This window comes from Pongo pygmaeus, chromosome 3 (assembly GCF_028885625.2).
Source record: "Pongo pygmaeus isolate AG05252 chromosome 3, NHGRI_mPonPyg2-v2.0_pri, whole genome shotgun sequence".
NCBI lineage: Eukaryota > Metazoa > Chordata > Mammalia > Primates > Hominidae > Pongo > Pongo pygmaeus.
In genome coordinates this window covers 161,604,936-161,613,672 of record NC_072376.2, presented here as the reverse complement: position 1 = coordinate 161,613,672, position 8,737 = coordinate 161,604,936, and positions in this window count along the sequence as shown.

Below are 8,737 nucleotides of genomic sequence, written 5' to 3'. Positions count from 1 at the left end.
TATGTGTATATATATACTTACATATATATATTAAACTATCTTGATGTCTACATCTATCCATTTCTCTACATTTATTGAGGAGGAGAAAATCCAGGAAACATACCAAAATTCAAGTAGCTATTTTTCATAGGATTACAAATTATTGTCATTATCTTCTTTGCACTTTTCTGTATTTTTCCAAATATCTATAATGAGTGTGTATTACCATTACAATCAAATTTTTAAAATGAATATTTTAAACAAGCAAAAAGGGAAATAAATTATGATACTTTAATAAAATAATATGTAACTAAAGATTTAATATCACATTTTCAAAAAGATACAATGATATGATTAAGTGCTCATGATAAAATTGAGTATAAAAGGGTTAAAAATTACATCATAAGCAATGTGAAATCAACTTTGTGTGTATATATAACACATATATAAATATATATATAACAGGAATTTGAATAGAACTCTTCCTGTTGTCTTAGAATTTTGGCTGAAACCTCAAAACTGATAACAATGGGTTATAAATAACCCGTATTCTAAAGAGAGATGTTAGACCTATTCATGAAGGATTCTGAGAAGAGAGCAGAACTGGTCCAGCAGTTATCAACTCCCACCACCTCTAACCTACTTAAGTGAAGTCTAAAGTTCAAAAGTTGATTAAAGAGCACCTTTAAGAGAGAAAAGTAGTCAACTTTAAAGGGAGTACAATAGCATTTTTTCTCCCCTCAAGCCCTTCCTTAAATGCTCCAAAAAGAAACACACATAGAGAGGCAGGATGTCCACAAGATGGGGAGACAGGCATCCCTCAGAGGCCCAGCCCTGTGGAATGGTAGGCCCCATTGTTGCCATAGGACTGAAATAAAGTGAAAGTTCATGACAGAGCTCGATGTGTTTCTCTTGGAATCTGAGGTGACTGGAGCCTGATTTCCAATCAGAAAACAAAGCAGTTAATGGTTTGGAGTCACTTGAGTTAGCAAAGTAAGGTCAAAGGATAGTCATGGGGCATAGCCTGGACTTCAATTATTTAGCAAGGTAAGAAAGCCTGAGATTCCTGAGGGCTACTTAGTACTGTGGATTGTCCCCACCCAAGAGAGACGACAGTACAAGGCAGTTGGGGGTTCTGATAAGCTGCTTTTGGTGCAGAGAGGAAGGACATTTTAAGAAGTCAGCCAGAGAGAGGTCTGTATTAGGGAGTAATGAGAACAGAAGTTAAAAATGTGTGTCTATCTGCATGTGTGCATGCAAAGGTGCGTGGATACACACATGCAGTTGCAGAATGGTTCTAAAGAAACAGAATTCCATCCCAATCAGTATCAATATTTGGACACCTTCCAAAATGGAGAATATGGCTAACAACCAGTATTAGTCAAGACAAAACTAAAATAGTACTAGACATCTTAGATTTTGTCTCTTTTCCTCTAATCTCCCTTCCCTTGTTTGAATCCTGAGATGCACAGGATGAGAAGAGGAGATGGATGAAGTCATGCTCCCCTTCCTCATTCTAGGTCCTTGTAAGCCAAAATTAAAATTCTAAACCCCTCAGCCAAGTGAATGGACACCTCCTCTAGGCCAAGGGCATTCCAAAGTTAACCTGAAAAGCTAGTTCAGGCCATGATGTGAAGGAGGAGTCAGATATGCCTCATTATACCTTCCTCCCTTTGGAATTCAGGCACAGCTGACCCACATTAACACAAAATAGAGACTTAAGACTGACAAAACGGACTCTTTATAGCAATAAGATATCAATATGACAGACAGCAGGCCCTGAAAGAAACCAAAGTATTTTACCTCAAAATACATTTCTTTGACACATTTTGAAATGACCCTGCAAAGCTGTCTCTTGTGGGGAAAAAATCTACATTCTGTAGAGAATCCTCTTCCCTTTGCAGGTCTTTTTCCTGATTCAGGAGAGAATTAACTAAGAGTCTGGAACTTTTTTTAAGTCTGATGAGAAATATTTACAATCTATTCTCTCTGAAGCCTGCTACCTGGAAGCTTCCTCTGCATGATAAAAACTTTGGTCCTCACAATCCCTTATATTAACCCAGACACATCTTTCTAGTGATTCCCAGTCTTCAGATAACAACTTAACTCTTCAACCAATTGCCAATCAGAAAATCTTTGAATCCACCTATGACCTGGAACCACTCTAACCCCACTCCCTTTCAAAGTGTTCCACTTTTCTGGACCAACCAATGGACATGTAACATGTATTGATTGATGTCTTATGTCTCCCTAAAACCAAGCTGTAGTCCAACCACCTTGGGCACATGTTCTCAGGATATCCTGGGGCTGTGTCATGGGTTATGGTCCTCATATTTGGCTCAGAATAAATCTCTTCAAACATGTTAGAGTTTGACTCCTTTCATAGACATCTTTGAGCCATAATGGGCCAAAATAGGTAGAGTGGATGGGAGAAGCTTTGGTTTGAATGAGAAATTGAAGTTTTGATTTAGACATTACTAGACTTTTGGGAGCTGAAAGGGAACATTATTTTTCAAAAAGGAATCTATAATTATAATAGAGAAGGTACATAAAGGCATCGAGCTAGCCAAGAATATTCTTTGTATTCTTTTAATTTTATGCATTTAACAAAATGGTTGTGTCTGTGTGTGTCCTGTGTGTGTCTGCATATGTGTGTTGAGAAATGGGTGGTTAGATGATGAACAGATAGAAAGATAGATAAATGTATATGTGTCTTAATGTATAGATCTCCATGTTCTCAAAAAAAAATAATTTGAAAGTAATACGTCAAAACTTTTGCAACGGTTATCTCCAAGAGATAGTATTAAGACATGTAATATTTTCATATGCCTTGAATATTTTTATCTCTTCCTGTATTTTCCATTAACACTATGTATTCATTTTATATACAATACAAGTAATTATCTAAAAAATTCTCATAAGGAGACTTTGTACTATTATACTAAATTCCACTAGACTGAAAACTCTATAATGACAAGGGACTATTATTGCCTTATTTACCACTCCTTCCCCAGCACAGTATCTGGTACAGAATAGGCACTCAATAAATGCATATTGAATTCATTAATGAATTAGCTACATAACTAGGTTCAAACACCTTCCATAAAAATTAAAGTGGAAGAAGTGTGGGGTTTTTTTTCCATGCTACTTAATACCCATCTCTCTATGCCCATTAATGAAAAGCAAAGATTGTCAAAAAGGGATGGCAAATATATTCTGAGCCCAAATGTGCATTTAACATAGTCCAGGGATATTTGTAATGCTTCCTTACAATCAAACTACCTACATAGGAACACAGAAAATTATTTAAAAAGTCACTGTTCTCTATAAGAAGAATTTTTTTTTTGCAAGATGTAGAATCTGTCATGAGTATTTGCATCTCAATTTATTTAATATTCTGATTTTATCTTGATATTAGTTGATATGGCTTTCAAAATTGTATTTCACCCAGTTCCAGAAAAGAAGCTTCTATCCATGCTCCATCCCTAAATTTACTTTCACCACTCATGCTGATCAACATATTGTATTACCATGCTCCTTACTGCCCATCATGTTTCCATTCTTAGAGACTCCCTTGTTGACCTGCTTGAGTGCCCCATTTGAGAAGGTGCTCTCTTTATGCTAAAGAAGGACTCGATGTAGCAAAAAGGCTTCTGTGCTGAGAGCCAGAAATTTGCCCTTGAAGTATTAGCAATGAAGGAAGAGCTAATTTTTTTTTTTTACCTCCCTTGTTCTCAGTTTCCTCATCTGATTCTCTGTTTCTTTGTTTCACACTGTCATGTTCAGAGGTTCTGAGTGATCCTAGTAAACACACTTCCCCAGGGATGACCTCTTCCATTCAGTTCGATTTGAACCAAAGATGAGTCTTAGAGCACATCTGATGCTCAGGTGGTTTATTCTTTTTTTTTTTTTTGAGATGGAGTCTCACTCTCATCACCCAGGCTGCAGTGCAATGGCGCGATCTTGGCTCATAGCGTCAAGTAGTTTATTCTTGGTAGCACACTTAAAAGATGGATAGCAGGAGCTGGCTGGTGACATGAGCCAGGGACAGCCAGGTACCATCATGGGGTCAGATGATGGACTGACCTGGAGAGTCTCCATCCAGCGACAGTTCTCACGGTTTGGGGGATCCTTTTCCCTCTCCTATACCTGTATTTAGTGCAAGTCAGTTACCAGGTGTTTCTTTCATAAAGGGAGTTCAGACTATTCTTGTAAGGGTAATCATTGTTTTAAGGTTTATAAAAGTTACATCTGTGCTGAGGTGGCCTTGTCTCCTGGAAATTCCCATGCCAGGGTTAGAAACCCCCAAGTCAGATTGCATGACACTGCTAAGTGACATGTAGTATAGGCTCTTCAAGATGCTTAGTGGGTCTTATGGCTATCATTGATCTTACAGCCATGATATGTCTCTAAGGGTGTACTACACACACACTCCTTACCTGAAATCCCACATTTAATAAAATTACCTAGACATGTGTTTCTGCTTGCTAAGCTTTCACTTTCTTCTATTTTGTTGAGGCTTTTCCTTAATGGACTTCCTTCTAATAGCATTTTATAGTAAGTCAATGCTCTGTAGTCCCAGCACTTTGGGAAGCCAAGACAGGTGGATCACTTGAGCCGAGGAATTCGAAACCACCTGGGCAATGTGGCAAAACCTTGTCTCCACAAAAAATAGAAAAATTTGTTGGTTGTGGTGGCTTGCACCTGTGGTCCCAGCTACTGGGGAGGCTGAGGTGGGAGGATCACTTGAGCCCGGGAGGTCGAGTCTGTAATGAGCATCATACACTCTAGCCCGGGCAACAGAGTGAGATCCTGTCTCAAAAAAAAAAAAAAAATGTCCGTGCTGCCTCTCTGGCTTCAATTTTCACAGATGCTGAAATTTCAAAATGTTGAGAATTTAGGTCTTCCTGAGTCAACATTATGGTCTCATTTTGCATTCCACACACTAATCTATCTCCCCAAGAGCTATTAGATCCACTGCACACTGGCAGAGCTCTTGTCACAATAGGGAAAATTGGTTTAGGCTTCATAAGTGGAATCAACATGAAGTTGAATCCATCAGCAGTAAATAGTGAAAATATAATTCATGCACATGTTTCATCTGTTTGTTTTCTCCAGTAATAAAAAAAGAAACGTTTTGCCTTCACCTAACATCAAATGACCTATCACAGCTTCCCTCAGGGTATATCACAGTACCTTTTTTTAAAGTCCTTTACCTCTTTTTCCATGTAACTTGGAAAGGTCTCAACAGCTTCAATGGGTATTACTATTCTCCAATTTAAGTTGCATTTTCTTTCAAATGAAAACCTTGACTTTCTGGGACATTAGTTAATGGTGTCAAAAAACAAGAGCCACCATTTCTATTCACATGACAAACACCTGGTTCCACCAAGTAGTAAAAACACAACGGGAATTCCAATAGCAACAATTCCTTGAACAGAACTTATTGGAGCTTCTTATTGCTAACCTAATGAAAACAGCCGGTAAGTGAAGGGAATTTGTTCCTTCTGGTGGATTTTTGGAGCTAGCAGAATATAAAACATTCAAGGAACAGCTCCTGTACTAATCTTCTGTAAACCAAAAATAAAATCCTAAGTCCCCCACAACCAACTGAATGGACCTGCTCTGGGCCAAAGGAAACCTGAAAAACTAAATTCCCAGCCTTGACAAGAAGAGTGGTCAGACACACCCCTATATACTCCCTCCCTTTTGGAATTTAGGCACAACTGACCACCACTAACATTAAAATAGAGGGTCTAAGACTGACAAAAAAGACTCTTTGGCAATAAGATACCAAATTTCAACCTGACTCTGGTATAGCATCACATTACAAGTGGCAGACGCTGAAGGAAATAAAAATATTTTACTCCAAAATATATTTCTTTGACATATTTTGAAATGGCCATGCAAAGCCATCTTTTGCGGGGGAAATGGTGCATCTGTAGAGAATCTTCATTAATGAAGGTAACCCTTTCCCGGATCTAAGAGATATTAACTAAGAGTTTGGCATCTTTTAAGGTCAGAAAAAAAGACTTTTACCATCCATTTTTTCTGAAGCCTGCTATCTGGAGGCTTCATCTACATAATGAGAACCGTGGCTTCCACAGTCTCCCTTACCTTAACTCAAGCATTTCTTTCTACTGACTTCAGGTCTTTAGACAAAGCTTTCAACCAGTGGCCAATCAAAAAAATCTTTGAATTCACCTGTGACCAGTAAGACACCGCCCCCCCCACCCCCCCCCCACCCCACGCCACAACACTCCCTTTGAAGATGTCCCGTCTTTCTGGGCTGAACCAATGCATACCTTACATTTATTGATTTATGTCTTTCCCTATAATTTCTGTCTCCCTAAAATGTATAAAACCAAACTGTAATTTGACCGCCTTTGGCACACTTTCTCAGGACCTCTTGAGACTGTCCCCCAGGCCACGGTCACTCGTATTGGCTCAGAATAAACCTCTGTAAATATTTTACAGCCTTTTATTTCTTTCTGTCAACACTGTTTTTTTTGTTTGTTTTTTTTTTTTGAGATGGAGTCTCGCTCTGTCGCCCAGGCCGGAGTGCAGTGGTGTGATCTCGGCTCACTGCAAGCTCCGCCTCTGGGGTTCACGCCATTCTCCTGCCTCAGTTCCTGAGTAGCTGGGACTACAGGCACCTGCCACCATGCCCAGCTAATTTTGTGTATTTTTAGTAGAGACAGGGTTTCACCATGTTAGCCAGGATGGTCTCGATCTCCTGACCTTGTGATCCACCCGACTTGGCTTCCCAAAGTGCTGGGATTACAGGCGTGAGCCACTGCACCCGGCCTCTGTCAACACTTTTGAACTTCTTTTTTCTCCTCTTATTTTCAAGAACTTTAAGATTCTCTTAAAACAAACAGAAATGCTCTGACATCTTACCCCAGGTCTTCACTTTCTGAAAGAATTGTATTTACATTTAAGTGAATGGCTTTGTTAGAACTGTATATCTACTAGGAGTGAAACCACTGTCTGCATATCATGCATACATGTTTATTATAATAAAAATAGCTAACATTTTATGCTACTTTTATTCCTGCAAAACTATTTGATATGTATATTTAATTCTTAATAATCAATCAAGCTTTCCTTAAAATGGCTACATTGAATGCTATATGAATTATTCATGGACAAATAGAATTTTTTGTGCAGGAATACCCCTAAACTAGAGAGAAGGTCAGTACTGAATCTTTGTAATTGTTTTAAAAATTGTATAGGCTATAGGTTTTTTAAAAAATTCAAATAATACAGAACTATATAGGTTACAAAGTAAATACCACATTTCACTTTCTGTGTTGCCCTCCTCTCACTCCGCCTGTTTCATTGAACCTCCCCAAATGGTAATTAATGGAAATTTTGTTCGTGCTTTAGTGTATATATTTACACACAGAAATGTGTATAGATTTTTTTATGAATAAAATTATGCTATTCACACTGTTCTGAAGTATTATTTTATTCTCACTTAGGAATATGTTGTATAAATATTTCCTAATTCTTTTTAACTGCAGCAGAATATCTATTATGTAAAGTTTCCATTTGCTGGATGGGGTAGCTCACACCTGTAATACCAGCACTTTGGGAGGCTGAGGTAGAAGGAAATGAGTTCTTAAGGCTTGGAGATTGACAGTAACCTGGGCAACATAGTAAGACCCCGTCTCTATGAAATTAAAAAAAAAATAGCTGGATACAGTGGGGCACATCAGTAGTCCTGGCAGCTCAGAAGGCTGAGGCAAGAAGATTCCTTGAGCCCAGGAGATTGAAGCCATTGAGAGCTATGATTGTGCCACTGTACTCTAGCCTGGTAAACAGAGCGAGACCCTGTCTCTAAAATAAATAAATAAAACTTCCATTTAATCATTTTATTATTGATTTATATTTAGGCAGTCTCAATTACTCCTGATTATAAGTTCTGTTGCACTGAATATCCCAGCGTTACCAAATGCAGGTTCAGCCGCTCACCGCTTGACAACCAATTAGCAATTAGCAATTCATAGAAGGAGAATAACTTTATTATGAACCAAACCTAGCAATGGGGAAAATGGTCCAGGCTCTTGCCTTCACGGAGCCACTTTAAATTTCCAAGCTCAGTGCCAGAATTTTGAAAACAGGAAGTTTGAGAAGGGGAGGATATGCAGGGGACAAGGCAGTGCAGGTCTGTGTTGTGACTTGGTTCGATGACTTGTCCTGAGTTATTGCCCCATCTGGTGAATGGGCTGGCATCACCCTAGGCTCAGCTGGGTTGTAAATTAACTGTAGCCTTAAAGCAATCTCCTGGTGTGGGAGATTTCCACAGGTGCTTGCATTGTTTCAAGATTTAACCTCTAGAACTTTTAAGCAAACATATAACCAGATATGCTACCAATGTGAGGAGGTGCCTAGTGGTTAAGTGAACACAAAGAAAAAAAAGGAAAAAGGATAAAGCTGTAAAAATTGGGCACTTGGTTACACCAGTATGTAAGTCAATACTCATGTGCACCGAAGTTGAAATTTGCTTCAAGAATTAAACTCATTTTAAAAATCTGATAGATTAACCAGAGTCTTAACTAATGTGTATTTCTACAAACAGTATATTCACAGTTACCATTTCCCCAGTTTCACCAGACCTGTATACTATTATTTTTTTTCACTTTTTTGAAATTATGGGAGAAAACATTTTTATTAATTTTATTTCCCCAGTATTCATAATGGAGTTAAAATCATTTCAGAAGTGCATGCATCAGTGTTTCATATTTCTTGCCCT